This window comes from Notamacropus eugenii, chromosome 1 (genome assembly GCF_028372415.1).
Source record: "Notamacropus eugenii isolate mMacEug1 chromosome 1, mMacEug1.pri_v2, whole genome shotgun sequence".
In the NCBI taxonomy this organism is placed as follows: Eukaryota; Metazoa; Chordata; class Mammalia; order Diprotodontia; family Macropodidae; genus Notamacropus; species Notamacropus eugenii.
The window spans coordinates 11,928,459-11,946,225 of NC_092872.1; the positions used below are offsets into that span (position 1 = coordinate 11,928,459).

At 36.5% G+C, this 17,767-nt stretch overlaps 2 protein-coding genes across 5 annotated transcripts in view; one reads left to right on the forward strand and one right to left on the reverse strand.

Annotated features, from left to right (window-relative positions):
- Nucleotides 1-17,767, reverse strand: part of SETD2 (SET domain containing 2, histone lysine methyltransferase) — a 142,863-nt gene that overhangs the window by 124,069 nt on the left and 1,027 nt on the right. The window lies entirely within an intron of this gene.
- Nucleotides 17,504-17,767, forward strand: part of LOC140533596 (uncharacterized) — a 69,137-nt gene continuing 68,873 nt past the window's right edge. Inside the window, exon 1 of the mRNA XM_072653555.1 lies at nt 17,504-17,645. The gene's annotated coding sequence lies outside the window, so the exon portion shown is untranslated. The remainder of the gene's footprint in view (nt 17,646-17,767) is intronic.

A 17,767-nucleotide genomic window follows, 5' to 3' on the forward strand; every position in this document is an offset into this window, starting at 1 on the left:
GAAAATGACTAATTACCCCAACACTGTGCCTCTAATTTTAGCTTAATGACCTCAGAGAAAAATCCAACAGAATCCAGGGTCAAACACTCAGGGTAGGCTTGCAACTTTGTCATTTTGATTACAAATGACCAGTGATGAGGTTGAGGACTACGGGTTCGTTGATAGCTATCACTCTGAACTCTACAGAGCCTCCCAGTCCTAGGGCTAGAGCTAGCTACTATCTAACGGAGCCAATTTTTCCAAACTAGGTTGGGGAGTCTGACAAGGAGGGCAGGTTACCAATCTCACCACTTTATGCCTGATGAAAGTTTGTAGCTCTGTAATTTGAGCTGCCCTCATGGTCATTAAAGATCACAGTATTTATAACCAGAGAATACAATAACAAGACCCCAGAGTAAACAGATCAGGATCATACAAGTCCCCAACATTCCCTCAAGTGCACAGAGCCTGACCCTAACATAAAGTCCCAATTAAGGAAATAGGTTCAAAGAATGAGTTAAAAAAAAAAAATTGCCAACAGTCAAACATATAAAAAACACAAAGTTCTGAGAAACTGGAGGGGTCTACGCCACAAGTGCTTCTATTATAATAAGAAGAAATAAATATCTTTTCAGAATCCTAACGTCTTCACCTCTTCATTGAAGTAATTAACGTAATTAAAGGCCTGGGAGCAGCTTTGTTATATTTTGATAACTTAAATGCAAAAAGAAAACTAAAAAGTTAATTCAAGGGAAGAAAAAGGGAATATGATGAATCCCATGAAAAAGAGGACTCTACAAATAGGAGAGAAGAAGTGGAGGGAGAGGGCTAAACATGAACCTCACCTTCAATGGCACCCAAAGAAAACTGAATAGACATACACAAGTAACATTTTAAAGAGTTGGTTAAAATCAGGTCTGGAGCAAAATCTATCGTGCTTCTGGTAAACCTTAAAAAAAATCAGAGTAGCAATCATGATCTTAGGTGAGGAAACAATAAAAATAGACTGGATCCAAAGCAAACAGAAACTACATTAAGCTTAATGGTATAAGATCTAATCAAGGAAAAAGTCATCTTTATTACTACTAGAAATAGTAAAACTTTAATGGTGGTGAACCTCAAAGTACCACTCACTACACCACCTCCTCAGACCTAAACAATTCTAGCTAAAAGAGAGTTTGCAACCTGAATGGGAGGTAGGGTGGGTGTTGGGGAGGGGGAAGGAATTAAGGAAAAGTTTAGAACAGAATCTCTTTAAAGTAAGATATGGCAGATTTCTGTTGATTACTGAATGGGAACAGAAACAACTATACATATTCTCAGCTATGCAAGGTACCTTTACAAAAAATGACCATGTCACTGGGCACTAAAACTGCCCTAAGTACAGAAAAATTTAAAAAATCCTCTATCAAAAATTAAATTCAATTAAAGGCCTTTAAATAAAAGATTAAAAATTAACTAGACACTAAATAAATTAATCCTAAATAAATCATGGTTCAAAAAAACCCCCACAGAAACAAAAATATTTTTTTTCAAAGATGTTCCAATAAAACTTCACTTAAAAACGTAAACCATTCTCAGCTTGTGAGCCAGCAAAAAACAGATAGGTGGCCAGATTTGGTCTTGCCAACCACCGCTCTAAAAAACACTAATAAGAGAAATGCACATCAAAACAACCCTGAGATTTCCCTCTCAGCCAGTAAATTGGCAGAGATAAATGGAAATGAGAATAAAAAATGGGATTTAATCAAAGCTGGAGAGGTTGTAGAAAGCCAGTCACATTAATACACTGTTGACAGAGTTATCAACTGGCCCAACTGTTCTGGAAAGCAATTCAGAATTATGCTAAGAGATTAAAATATCTATAACCCTAAAGATCCCATGTCTGCTAGGCATATATAAAAGGTCCAAAATACACTAAAATATTTATAACACATTTATGATTGACAATGGCCTATTGCTACACTGTAAGATGATAATAAGAAAAGCATGAGAATATTTATGCTAATGTGAAGTTAAAGTAAGTAGAACTAGGAAAACTACACACAATAAAAACAAATAATATATATGGAAAAACCAAAACTGAACACTATGAAAGTATTTGACAACGAGCTCGGTCCCAAAGACATAAGATCTCCCTTCTTTGGAGGTATGAGAGAATTAAAAATGTGGAACACTATATAATTAGGTCAAACTTAGTTAATATGTTTGGTTTTTCTGATTTTTTTTCTTTTTAAAAATCTTGTTACAAGAAAAGTTCATATAGATATATGGGGGAGGGCCTGTAGAAAGATAAATCAAAGTGACAAAATACATCAATAAAATTATATAAAAAGTCAAAGGTAAGCATGACAGCCAATATACTTTTAACTCTTTAAATTTCTGTTTACTTATTTCCATTCTACAATCTCACCTGGATATAGATGTCCAGTGTCATAAAATCATTTATTGTTCCTAAAAGTGAATGATGTCTATACCATTTACAGAAAGAGAATGGGAAACCTGGGCCTGATCTCTAGTAATTTACCATCTTTAAAAGCATACAATACATCTTGTGATTATAAAGTAATAAGACTCTTCATAGGGCAAAGGTGTATTAATGAAAAGCTCAAGTCAGCAAACATTAGTTGATTGTGGGAATTCAATATCTATCTATAACAAGACTCTATGAGTCTAAAATTTATTTTTCCTAGTTTTGTTAAGAATCTTTCTTGCACTCATGATGGAAAATGCTCTCCACATCCAGAGAAAGAACTATGAATTCTGAATGCAGACTGAAGCATACTATTTTCTCTTTTTTTGTTGTTTCTTTCTCATGATTTTCCTCTTTTGTTTTGATTCTTCTTTCACAACATGACTAATGTGGAAATACATTTAATATGACTGTACATGTATAGCCTGTATCAGATTACATGCCATCTTGGGGAGGAAAGGAAGGAGGAGAAATTTGGAACTCAAAATTTTACAAAAGTGAACACCGAAAACTAAAAATAAATAATTTTTTTAAATGCTTGCTAAATTGAATTTTAAAGTCTTCCTAGCAAGAATATTTTAAAAAACACAAATGTACAAATTAAGTTGTGTTTTTTTTCCCAGACTAAGTAAGTCAATAGCTTCTCCAATGCAGGGGTGGGGAACCTGCAGCCTTGAGGCCATATGTGGCCTCCTAGGTCCGTCCTTAAGTGTGGTCCTCTAGGTCCTTAAATGCAGCCCTTTGACTGAATCCATGTTGAAAGCTCCTCACCCCTGCCCTAAAGATTTCCTTTAGACATATCAATTCTGAATTATTATTTCTATGTGATATGAACCTGCCTACACATGACAAGCATGATGAGAAGAGCAAAACTACAGTACCTGCAATACTAAAGAAAAAAAAAAAGGGTAGAAATATGCTCCCCAAAATTCTGAAAGGAATTTCTCAAGTTTTTAACTTTACTTTTCAATAAAAAACAAGTTACACTTGTTATTTGACTGGGGCATGAATTTCAACTGGGATTACTTCCTTCAAGTTCTGCTCCAAAAACCTCAGCTCCATATGCCTTTAGGAAAGGTTGGTTCCTGAAGGTTTCCAATATGCCCAACGGACCTTTTAACGAAGGTTAAAGTTTCCAATCCTCTGACAGATTTACTTGTTAGGTATTACATCAGATAGCCAGCAGTCTTCAAATTGAAGTTTTTGAATATTTTAAACAGAACTATCTGGAAAAACAGTTTAAAACTAAAGAGAACTTTTGCTAAGGGTTTTTTTGTTTTGTTTTGCAGTTAACTAATCAAGTATTTATTAAGCACATACTATATAGCAGACACTGTGGTAGGTACTGGAAATATAATTCCCAAGAACAAAACAATACCTCCTCACACAACGAGCTTACTTACATTCTACGGGGGAAACAATAAATAAATACAAATAACATGTACCACATAAATATAAAATTAATTAATACATCTGTGTACACACACACGCACAAAGAGTAGTTAAATACAAGTTACTTTAGGAGGGACAGAGAGCACTGGCATTCGGGGAGATTAAGAAAGGCTTCATGTAAAAGATGGTGTTTGAATCACATCTTAACGAGAGAAAATCTGACGCAAAAGTGAAGGAGGAATGCATTCTGCGACAGGAAACGGGGTGCCAAGCGAGTAACAAGGGAGCAAGTCAATTTGTTCGGACTGTACAGGGCAGGAGAGGGAGTGATGCCCAATGAAGTCAGAAAGGTGGGGGTATGTTGCATATAGAATTTCTTTTAGAAACTGAAAAAAAGGGGGCAGTCAGGTGGCACAGTGAATAGAGCACCAGCCCTGAAGTCAAGAAAAGCCTCAGACACTTGACACTGTGTGACCCTGAACAAGTCACCCACCTATGACTGCCTCGACAAAAACAAAACAAAAAAAATTAAACAGAGGGGCTTTAATTTACTCCAAAGGCAATAAGATGCCAATGGAGCTGATTGAACAAGGGAGTCGGTCAGATCTCTGCTTAAGGAAAATTATTGTGGGACCACTGTGTAAAAATGGACTTCAGCAGTAAAAAATCTGAAGTTAGGAGCCTACTTAGAAGGCTGTTGGAATAATCTAGGCAAAAACTGAAAAGGGCCTGAACTAAGGTGGTAACTGTGTAAATGAATAGAAAGAATTGGTTGTAAGAGATTTTGTGAAGACAGAAATGACATCATTTAGCAATTGATTAGTTAAGTGGGGTAAGGATAGAATTGAGGCAAAAAATTATGAGATACAAAGAATGGCAGTATCTTCCACAGAAACAGAGAAGTTTATAAGATAGGAATTGGTTGAGTTCCACTTTAGACATGTTGAGTTGAGCCACCTCCAGACATCCAGTTTGTAATATACAATTGATGATAAAGAGACTGAAACTCATAGGACAGAATGGGGTGTATATTTTTTTTTATGGTGATCTGACTCAAATGACATTGAATCTTTACTTTTAGAAACTTAGATTTATATTACAAAGCTATTTTTTAAATATGAACAGGCTTATTCTATTGGAATATACATACTAACTGAAGATATCTAACAAGTCTTTCATTTGACTTCAATGGGGCCATGAGTCAACTAAACTTCAACAATAATTTAAGTATCTATTATGGGCAGGATAGTATGCTAGGCTCTGAAGATACAAAACAATTAAGAAATAGACAGTGTCCTCAAAGAGCTTAATTCTACTGGGAAAGATACAACTACAGAAGTAAATACTAAGTAATATCAGAATAGGGAGAGCCCAGAATCAGAGAAGGCCTGATGTAGAACAAGCAGCAGAACTGAGTACCTGAAAGGGTGAGGAAGAAATATATTCCGGGCATATGAAAGAGGTGGATGAGACGACTGTTTACGTTAAATAAATAAGCCAGTCTGCCTGGAATATAGAATACATGAGAGTGAGTAACCTGAAATAAATCTGGAAAGATAACAGGCTTAAGCCACATTGTGCTGGGCGTTAAATGCCAAACAAAGATGTTCCAATTTATCCTAGATGTATCCGGGTGCTGTCAGCAGATTTTTGGAAGCAGGAGTACCCTCTGGGGCATGGGAACTTTCTCCACATCATCTCTTCCTACTCAATTTTTCTCCATGTGATTCCATAAGCTTCCTAGAGAAGATCTAGTTCTCCTCCTGTAGAAGGCCTTCATTTACTTTAATATCTCCTAAAATACAACATGCTGACTGTTTATACTACTTGCCCAACTGCAGCAACTGTAGAAGAGCGCATTTAGGGTTAGGGTTAGAAATTATGGGTTAAATTCAATGAGTTTCCCATCTAAATTCATGTCACAACCTGAGCAATATCCACTCTTTATCCACTTGATTTTTCTGAGTATATATACACATTACTAAGTTAATCTATGTTTAAGTGACCCCAAAGCATTCTAGAGCTTGATGCTAGAAGTAATATATAATTCACATATACATGCATTTAGAAAACTTTGCCAGCTTTCAGGAAACCTTCCATCTTGGGGTTCTCGGAGCATTCTCCCAACTGGTAAACACTTTCACTAAGTACTACTTCTTTTATGCCTCCTCACTTGATACTGAAACCTAAAGAAGTTCTGAAGAAAGCAATCCCTAGTTCCATCTATTTCAGTAAACTTTCACCATCAACTTTTATTAAGGTCTCAACTTATGCTTGGGTCAGCAAGTTAAAGCAAATTTCCTAAGTCAAAATGCTTTATCAAAACTTAACAATGAAGATTTTTGAATCATTTACAATATAAAACATAATTGAAATTATGTTGCTACACAAAATCTGCCCTTCTATTTTCACTAAGGATAGCAATATATGCAAACACCTTTCAATCAAAAATAATTTATAATAATCTAAAAATTATTTTTACTGGCAAAAATGTTTTTACAAATTTTGATGGCACAAATTCTTTTTAAAAGGATGAATAAACTATTGATTTAAAGATGGTTTGCTATCCAAAGATTTCATAAATATTTGTCTTACAACAGTGGCAAACAAAAAAATAAAATCAACCTTTTTGCCTAGCATTTTCAGAGTTATTTTTTAATAACTGTAAACAATTATTGCCTTAAAATGTATAGTAACAACGTAAATGAAAGAATAAACTGAAAGCTGTGTTATGATTAAGCTGGTCTGGAGAAAAGAAAACACACATCCCTTCTTTCACTGTAGAAGTGGGAGACTACAGGTGAGGAACACTGAATTTACTGTCAGACTGGGTTGATGTGGTTAGTTTTATTGAATTATCTCTCAACTAAAAAAATTTTCATTAAAGCAATGACTTGCTGGGCAGGGAAAGAGAAGAAAGTACTTTCAGACATCAAATTTATTTGAGTTGTGTATGGTATGTTTTTTTTAAAAGAACTTTTGGTGAAAAAGAACTGATAAAATGGAATCTGTCTAAAGCAGTAATTTAAATCAAATTAAACCTCACTTGTTCAAAAATCATTTCTGTTTGACTTTGGAACTAACTCCATAGTAAGGTTTTGCAAGTAACATATTAAAACTGCCTGAGCTCATGCCCAGTAAGGGTTGGGGGTTGACCCAGAAGCTAACTGGATGACAAGAGTAAACATATTTGAGATATAAAGATAAGATCTAAAGATGATCATGAACCAACCATATTACAAGTTTACAAAATTTAAGTTATAGAGAAACAAAATTCACACTGAACAAAAATTTATATCCCAGTCATGATTCAAATACTCAAGAATTAGTTACCTATAAACTAACTTTTTTAAAACATATGCTTGTCTTTTCCTTTAAAAAGTTACGTTAAAGATACATTAATTTTCACCTCCGCAAAATTCAAGAAATATAAAACAATTCATATTCTATTCATATTAAAAAATTCAAACTCACAGAATATAATCAAAACAGAAAGGCCTTTATATTACTAAGAATATCCTTACAGCTCCCTTTAAAAAACATTTTACATTAAGTGAACTGCATTTTTAGATCTGAGGGCATGAGCAAAATAATAAAATCATAATAACAGAAAAATACCAAACGATTATAAACCGGTGTGGGACTTCTGTATACTGTTGCTTTGTGGATACAATGATATCATTTCTAGTAGGCATAGAGGAAAATGAGGCTCAGAAGATGGACCAAGATGCCAAATGGGGTAGAATGTATGAAGTCCATACCTTGGTGATCAGGCTAAGGCAAATGCTTCTATTCTCCCTCCCCCCAAAAAACACCCCACTCCTTGACTCTTGCCCGTTTCCTCTGTATCCACATTCTACTGATAGGCACACTGCTGATGTTTAACGCTTGCTGAATTAACATCGAAATCTTAAGTCAACAAAAAGTTTAATGGATGTTATTTATTTTCCCCCATCGATTAATGTAGTATGGGAAGAAAAAGGGATGCTTTAAAAACTAACACTTAATTATTTCCCTTGCCTCAAGACAAGTATGAGCCAGAGAAGTAACGCAGTATTTAGTAAAAGTAAGGCTAGTGTTTAGGCAGTAGGATGAATGGACTATGTTCCCCCTCCAGGAGTATCCACATCCACAGCAGGCAATCAAAACAGATTAGAAAAAAACTGCTTAACATTTCAGGGCCTGGGTGAAATGACCAGACACTCACTATCCACCACTTCTTTTCCCTACTACTTCAAAATAATAAAGGCAAATGAAGGTGCTATAAGTTGTGGCATTCATATCAAATGGATTACCATATCATCTCAGGGAAGTGGAATGGAAAAAGAATTTGAAACTAAAAACATATTTAAGTGAATATTAAAAATTGTTTTTACATGTAACTCAGAAAAAATAAAATATTATAAAAAGTTGTTGTATTTATCTCCCCCATCCTAGACCTGAAATAAAGTAGGTACTTACATTATCTCCTTACGAGATGGTGAACTCTACAAAGGCAGACAAATTAAAGTATATTTTTAAAGGCGGAAAGAGGGAAAGAAGACCCTCATACCATATACCAGTCAATTACAGAAGACTAAAATGGGGAGAGGATTATGTCAGGCATGTACCATCATCCTAAACAATTTTCATTAACGTTTGAGGGCCCCACTCACTTATTAACTAACATCCCGGTACACACTAGAATTAGAACCTATATTTTTCCAAGCTCACAGGGATTGCGAGATTGGAAAAAAAAAGTTGATACAAGAATGTAATGGAGCACTGCCACACTATAAGAAATTATACTGACAATCATGAGAAGACTTGCATTAACTGATGCAAAGCAAGGAACGAGGAAAACCTTATACATGATGATTAAAGCAATTAAGTGGAAATAACGAAAAGAAAACAATTGAAAATGAAAGCTGTGAAACTATAATAACCAAGTTTGTGCCCCAAAGAAGAGAGAGAAGGTACATTCCCTTTTCTTTGTAGGGAAAGGAGACTATGGGTATTGAACAATGAGATATCAATCTTTAAAAGAGATGGCTCTGGAGGTGGGGGTTGGAGATGGGGAGATAGTTACAATGCAAAATTGATATAAAAACAAGAGATATACTTGAAAAAATATATATGAATCTTTCAACATTTACACCTCTTTTCAGCAATTCTTAGTGCTCCTGAAAGTACAGTATGAAACAAAAGACTGCTGTTGCTTATGTATTACTGGAACAAAGACAAAGTGAAACAAATTCTTTGTCAATTATCAGAAGAGGACATTTAAGAAAGTTTTCCAATTTTCACATCTGGCATTTTTGTATATCTGACCCCAGAAGAAAAGCTGCAGCAGATACATAGCCCACTGACATGTCACCAACAGTACTGGTAAGGCAAGGCATCACTGTATACAAAGTGCTTCCCTTACCTTAAGCCTGAAGGAACAGAAGGCTATTCAAGGAAAAGTAACTTGAATGAATGAAAAAGTATTTTATGTAAGGGCACAGTAGACAGAGTACTGGGAGGAGAGTCAGGAAAACTCAAGTTCAAATCCAGGCTCAAACACTAGCTGTACGATCCTGGGCAATCACTTAATCCTGTGTGTCTCAGTTTCCTCATTTGTAAAAAGAGCTGGAGAAGAAAATGACAAATCACTCCAGCACCATAGCCAAGAAAACCCCAAAAAGGGGTTTGCAAAGAGTCGGACACAGCAAAGACCTCAACAGCAAAAAAGTGGTGCAAACAGTGAGTCCTATGCCCAGATGATTCACATACAAAAAGTAAGAATCCAGGCCCTAAGGAAACTTACATTCTAAAGGAGAGATAATATATGAGAGAGTGGTGGTCAGGCAGTTAAGAAGCATGCTCAAAAGAGGTAGAGGTGAAGCAGATGAGGAAAATACATGTCAGCTGATAGAAATAAAGCATTTTCTCCTTATTCCCATCATTTCTAAGCCAGCTGTCTCCTTGGACAAGGACAAAATAAATTCATCTTAGTCTTAATGAGAAACATGGGGATTAAGATGGGAAAATGTCTTTTGGCTCAAAATACAGGGTAGCAGTAGGGTAGGTAGCTAGTGAAATAATGGGGAAAGCAAACATAACTTTTTTTAAACTATCTAGCTATTGCAGAGTTCCATTTCATTAGTGCTGATAAGCAAGAGCTCAAGTCTCAGCAATACCTTTTCCAAAACACCAGAAGCAAATAAAAAAACCATAATTAGCAATAACGAATGCCAGAGTGTAACCTTACAGCAATGTTTCAAATGATTTACATTAAAGACCTGGCTCATTTGTCTCTGGAAGACATAAAAAGCATCAGTTCATCTACGAGAAAACAAGATCTCACAGTTTAACATCACTAAAAGGTTTTCTAGACCAATGTCAAGTTGGTGCTTCAATAATATCCACTGAAGAGTTTTCCCTGATTTATTTCAAAACAAGGAGGCAGAATGGACCTCAGATATTTAAACAGAGAAGTTAAGTTACTTGTCCAAGAAACGCTCCTGAGTTAACTTTATATGATGTTAACAACAGTAAAAGAATATTACTTTATTTTATGGAATTTGTCTACAGAGGGAGCTTCCTTTAAAACCCACCTTCTACAAGAAGCCTTTAAACTTCCCTCTGTTGACTATTTCCAATTTATCAAGTATACCAACTCTCATTATATAGAGTTTTGTACCCTAGTTTGCATGTTTTCTTCCCCAATTTTAGACTGTGAGCTCCCTGAAAGCAAGTCTTTCCCTACATCTCCAGGACTTAGTACAGTGCCTGGCACATAGTGTGTGCTTAATAAATGCTTTTTTGACTTGACTGGACATAAGGACAGAGGACAGTGGGAAGCCATAGCCCTAGCTCCACTCTATCTATCCCTGAGATTTCCTCCCCCACTCCAAATATGTCCCAAGATTTACAGGTTATCAAGATTTAAAAGGCTGGGATAAACAGTTCTAGAGTGTGACTCAATCTTAACTGGTAGTCTCTATATTCTGCCACTTTGGCATTAATTAACTTATCAATACATAGGTTCCCCTCTCTGCTCTTCACGGACCTCTCCAAAAAGAGTAACTAAGGCAAGTGTTTTAGCACTAACTTGCTACCAAAGGTCCCTCCTTATTTCTCTTACCTTCCCCCCATCATATAAGTTACAACATCTTCCCACTGAGTACCCAAATTTTTACTGTTGTTGATGTGCATCATGAAAAAATAAAACATATTAAAAAGTTTGGTTTTGTTTTTTAAAAAAATCTGTGAAACACAAATTACATAAATTTCCATATATTTGGTTCAAAGTTAGTTTCTTATTTAATCTGTTTCACTACTTTATTTCTGAGTGAACAAACACAAAGGGCCTCATCTGCAAAAACTGCGAACATTCATTAGATTAGATTTTGATTTTTAAAAATGAAGGGTTCAATGTAGGTGAAAAAGGGAACTTCCTAAGCCATGTGATGAATTATCCAAATCAGTTAAACTGCTTACTTATATTTTTCATGCATTTTCTTTCAAGAGTTTGATTCTGTCAGCTCAACCACAAGATCAATTCCTAAAGGCATGATGATCACTATTCCCTTCAAATTTATAGTAAAACCAGAAAATAATGAAAGTTTAACAATCTTTTTATTAAAACTCTCCATTTTAAACACTCAAGAACCTGCTCATTTAAGATCCAAGTCCCTCCCAAGGTACTAGTGATATCCCCTCCAAGGTTACCTTCTCCTAGTTTTTATCTTACGTGCTCTCATATATACATACATATATATGCATACATCTATATATACATGCATACATATATATATATGTTGGCTCCTCTAGTAAGATGTAAGCTCCTCATGGGCAGGAAGTTATTGGCTTCTCTTTTGATCCCCAAGGTTTAGCAAGGAGTCGAGGACAGAGAAGGGATCTGATACATACCTTCTCGCTGACTCCTTACTGTGTGTGACCCCTGAGAATATAAACAACTTTGAGTCCAACACTTGGTAAATAAATTAATGCTGACTATTGTGTTCCTTCTGCTTAAATAAGAACAGGAGAAAATACTTAAGTCAACGGTTATATACTGAAGTCTGTTATAATACAACCATTAGCCCTTTCTAGTACTTAGTAAGCACTATGCACTGGAGTACCTGGCACAAGTAACCAACGTGAGACAAAATGAATCAGAGCTTAATGTCATGGGAGTGGCTTTGTCTCAAACTATATAAAGCAAGCTTACAAGCTTTTAATAGAAGCATCTAAATAACACAATGGGTAAAGTATTGGACTTGGAGTCAGAATGACTAGAGTTCAAATCCTGCCTCAGAAACTGGCTTCATGACCATGGCCGAGTCATTTAACTTCTCTTGAAAATAAGAGATAAGAAAAAGCCCTCACCACTCACAGGACTGATGTGAAGATCAAATGAGATAACATATCAAACCCTTTGCAAACCTTAAAGTGCTATATAAAAGCTAGCTATAAAATAAAGCATCATCTGATTAATTTTTCTACAAATGTCTTGTAAAACAAGTTATTTATTAAGAACATTGTAAAAAAATTTTTAAAACACCTACCTAGAAAAACCAAAGAATCTTTGAAGAAAGTAGATATGACAGATCCAATAAAAAAATTATATGGCCAGGTCCAAATCCAAGTGCCAACTTCTACCCATAGATTTCATGTCCTATGAGACCAATGTTAGCCTCTCTAATAAGGGAGGAAGTTCTCAAAGGGAAATGGAGGTGTAAAACAAGACAGATTTTTAAAGTTTCATTATTGCCTCCCCAATGCATTTGAATAGTAATATAATTGGGGGAACTACCTTTCCATATTTTGGATGGATGTGGTTAAATATGTTCTCTGGGAGGTTCTATCTTGTAAGTACACTATGTCAGTAACATTACTCTCCCCCAAAGGGTAAAAAAGACAAACTAAAAAAAAGATCAAGTATCTCTAAAGTAACAGCATCTCACTTACCAAAACGCAACACGCAGCTGTATGAGCACTTCAAACAAATGAAGTTACTCAACCAATTCTAACAAAATAGTTTGTCTTTAGACTGAAATGAATTTCAGTTTCTTACTCAGCCCACAAGCATACATGAAGTGACAGAGAATACAAAGGCAAAAATAAAACAAGTGTGCTACTTTTGAAGATCTTACAGTGTAGTCAAAGGAGAAAAGTACATGGTGATAATGGGGAAAAGCGTATTAGGAAAGGATTCATACAGAATATGTTGTTGGGTTGAACCTTGGAAATAACTACTGAATAAAGATTTTGACAGATAGGTAGGGAAAGAGTGTATACTGTTCCTGACATAGGGGAACAGCCAGTGTTAAAAGCATGGAGGTGGGAGATGAAGTCTCCTGTACGAGGAATAGTAAGAAGGCCAGTTTGGTTGATCTGCAGAGTTCAGAAGAGGGAGTAATGTGTAATAAAGCTAAAAAGGTAGGTTGGAGCAGGTTGTGATGGGCTTTGAGCTTACATTTGTCTGCAAAGGTAATAGAGAACAAATTCAGACTCCCAAAGAATAAAATTTCTAAAAACTGAAAAGATTATAAATTCTCTAGTTTGTGTTTCAAATGTGATAATTTTTTAAACAGACTAGTGAAAACCAATCATATTTTCTACCAGGCAATTTTAAGAGTCACAGGATGCAACAAAGTTTAAAACTGATGAATTTTCTAAGAAAACCACTTCTATGATCATTATATAGATTTTCTAAGAAAACTATTTCTGCAATTATTACGTTATATAACTAGGCAGTTCTAGGCAAAACTATTTTATTTACTCACTCCATATATAAACACATAAAATCTCAAACGTTATGGGTAATGTTCTACTATCCAACTTTATAATTAACTAAAACAACTATCAATAGATAAAAATCAACTCTTAATGGAATACATCAAAGTACATATACTAGATGAGGGAAGCATCAGTTGAACTGACCCTAAACCATCCACCCATCTTCAAGGCTTTCTGAGATGTTTTTGTTGGTTTTTTTTTTTTGGGGGGAGGGGGGGGAGTGAGAGGGGATAGAAGAGATGCTGGTCTTTAACAATGAAAGGTAGTCTCTGCTCAATGCTAGCACCTTTCATTCCCCAAAACCACTGGTACAAAATTCCTGTCCTTTGATGCCCTTCTCATTGTGGGGAAGGGAAAAGTAGATTCCTTAAATAAGAAGTTAAGGGTAGAAAATATGAATAGTGTCCACAGGAATCATTCATGTATAGCCCAAGTATCCATCTCACCTCACAATGCATTAACTAAATTAAATACTGAAGTAATAATTAACCAAAAAAGATTCTGCCATAACACAAAGTAAATTCAATCTAAAATATACAAGAACTTTCTGAGCCAATGGCATGATAAATACAACATTAAATAAACATTCTAAATCAGCTAGGTTTGTGATCAAGCAATTTATCTCCTTGGGCCACTTCTGTAAGAGGAAAAATTTACACTAGATGATCTTAAAAAAAAAAAAGCCACCCTGCAGCTCTGACACTCAGATTCTATGAAAAATATACACTCAAGAAAGCTCCATTATAAGTCAGCAGAGAGATATTCTTTGTTCTGTAGAGGGTACCATATGTGGAGGAAGTAAACTTCCTAGATAACATAAAATATCCTCTGGGTAGCATGGTTTGTTTCAAATCTATATTTAACATAACAATCAGCTACATTTTGGAAATCACCCTGAATAAAACCCAGTAAGTAGTATGGTTTTTAAATATCTTTTATAATAATTAAGGTTTTCTTTGTGCATTACACACATATGGATTATGGTAGGTTGACCATCCTCATTGTTTTCCCTGATGTAAGCAGATATGTTTCAGGTGATTGTAGCTTTTGACCTGAAACAAAATTACTGCCTCAGATGATTCTACACAAGCAAAGTCTACTGCCATATTTATTCAAGTGGACACAAAGTTCAGCCACCAAATGTTTTCCTGAATAAACAACTTCTCAACAAAAAACTTCAGTTTCTTGCAACAATCCCTTACAGGAACATTATCACAAGACAATATGAAATTCTCTACCAATACTTCGGGTTAAAAAAGGTACTTGTTTACAAAAGCTTCCCCTATTCCTTCCAAATCCTACTCAGACTTCATTCAAGGTCCCAGTTCAAAATCTCACCTTCATAAAGCTTTCCCTAACCACCCCAGTTGAAAGCTGGCATGTTCTTTTCCTTTACTATTGTCTTACTGTCTATGTGTCAATCATCTTATCACATAGTCTTTTATAGACATTAAACTCATTTGTGTAAATGATGTACCACCCAACTGAAGTGCAACCTCCTTGAAGTTCAGTTCGGGCCTTTTATCCTCAGAATGAAATATTTGTCGATTTATCGCTACCTCAACTATACAGAGTGAGGTCCTTAAAGACATGTTTTCTTATCCCTGATCCCCAGTGATTACTCAGTATATGCCACATAAATGGCAGACACACAGTAATGTCCCTTGGCCCAACTGACTTGAGGAGGTATAAAGAGAAAGAGCAGCAGTACCAAAAGCACAAATATTAGTCATAAAGTTGCTACGCTTAAGTCTGCATTTCCCAGTTCTTCTTTACCCTACAAAAAGTATCTCCCTCCATAGACTAAAAATAAATACAAATAAACACAAGGTGGATGAAGGGCACTAGCAGTTGGGAGGAGGGTTTGTGGAAATTAGGAGACAAAGGAAAGGAGCAATTCTAAGAGGCTGAAGTGAACATGTAGCATATCCCACGTATGTGGGGGCGGGGCAAGGGAGGAGGGGAACAAGGACAACAAGGAAATAAGCATTTATTAATAGGTGTCACAGAGGATAGAGTGCTAGACCTGGCCTGAGACACTTCCCAGTTGTGTGCCTCTGGGCAAGTCACTTAACCTCAGTCTCATCTGTAAAATGAGGTGGAGAAGGAAATGGCAAACTACTCCACTATCTTTGCTAAGAAGACCCCAAACTCAATCACAAAGAGTTGGGCAGGAATGCACGTGTGCCATGTACTGTGCTAAGTGCTTTACAAGTATCTCATTTGATCATCACAGCAACTCTGTGAGATGGATACTATTCTCCCCCTTTTACAGATGAGGATATTGAAGCAAAGGTTAAGTGACTTGCCCAGAGTCACACAGCTAGTAATCCTTTGAGGCCACATTTGAATACAAATCTTCCTGACTCCAGGCCCTGGTGCTCTATCCACTGTGCCACCTAGCTGCTTAGGTGGACAACCAGAATAAAGTCAGAGATGAGAGATGGAATGTTATTTGTGGGAAGCAAAGAAAATGTTTGGCTCGACAGCATCCATCATGTGAGCTCCTTAAGAGCTTCCCAGTTGTTACCTGTCTTGGTATCACCAGAACATAGCAAGGTGCCTGACACAAAGATGCTTCTTCATTCAACTTAATAATAGTTAGCATGCATATAGTGTTTAATGTTTGTAGATATGTAACATCTACATGTTACCTTGCTCCTCACAACAATGCTCTAAAGGCGAGGGGTGTGTTAGGATTACTACTACATACCCTTTCAGAGATGAAAAAACCAAAGCTGAGAGAGGTTAAGTGACTTGGTTAGAGTCACTGAGCCTGCTTGAACTCAGGTGTTTCCATTTCCAGGTTTAGCACACAATCCATTCAGCATGATGGAAAACTGAATTAGGGTCACATTGTGAAAGGCTTTAAAAAGAATCTATATTTTATTCCTGAAGGCAATATGGAACCAATGGGATTTATAAGTGATACTGACAGATCTGCTCCCCAAATGATGCCTTTGGCATCATCTATCAGTTTCTTTTCCTATAGTGATCCTAGGGGTTAGTAGGTTTAGTATTAGACAACTGGGGAAAAAAAGATAGGGTCTGATAATTTAAAAGGTATATACCAAAGGGGCTCCCAGTTGCCTCTAGGATACCACACAAACTACTCAGCCTAGTACTTAAAGCCCTTTACAATCTGGTTCCCATTTACCTCACCAGTATGGTCTCACATTATAGCCCCCACCCCCATTCCCCTTCCTAGCACTGAGCACACCACTGAACTTGCTTGCTAACAGACCGTCCGTTACATTACATACCATCTCCTATCTCTGTACTTTTGTGCTCCATCCCTGGTGCCCACTCTCTCCTCACCTACATCTTGAAGAAGGGCAAACTCAAAGTATAAGAGAAGGTGTAATTTCCTACTAGAAGCTTCCCCTGATTTCCTCCCAAGTTTCCTTATTAACACTCTTTCCCTTTTAAAAATTGCTCTGAATTTACTTGAATTCGTTTTATCCCTCAAACTAGAAAATACGCTCCTCCCCGGGCCAAGACAATCTTTATCCGTCTATGTTCCTAGGATCTCAGAGTGCCTTGAATATAACAGTCATTTGATTTTTGTACGTTGAATTCCAAGTCAGGCTAATCCTCCAAGTGACGGCTGAAACGCTTTAACACTTTTAAGATGATTTGTACATGTACTTCTAGAGCCAGAACAGGAGCATAAAGCACGCTCTTTTAAAAACGACCAGTCCATCCTAAGGAAGCTTTTGGGGAGAAAGACAAAACTTTGGGGATCTTCTTAAGAAGAAAGGGGAGATGTGAAGGAAGGTCACACCTTGACCAGGTCGGTATCATCTGGAACAAAGCTGTCTGAATACTGTTTAATATTCAACCGTGGATCTCTCTCCTCCCAAGTTGGGAACAAAGTTCCCCCGGGAGAAGGGCTAACAGGTGTATCTCTAGGAGTGGAGCAAGGAGGAAGCCTGCAAAATTCCCTAAAATGCACCGTAATCCAACACTGTGCTTCATTTCTGAGCAGGGAACCGGTGGCACGAACACTTGCAGAAAAAGAACAGGATGTAAGGTCAGGGGGTAAAAACATCTAAGCATGGATGAGACACGGTCCAAGGAAGGGGGGGTCCCCAACGCAATCCACTAAGGGAAGAGATTCCTGCAGGCAGCCAAGACACCTTGGCCGAGGAGCCG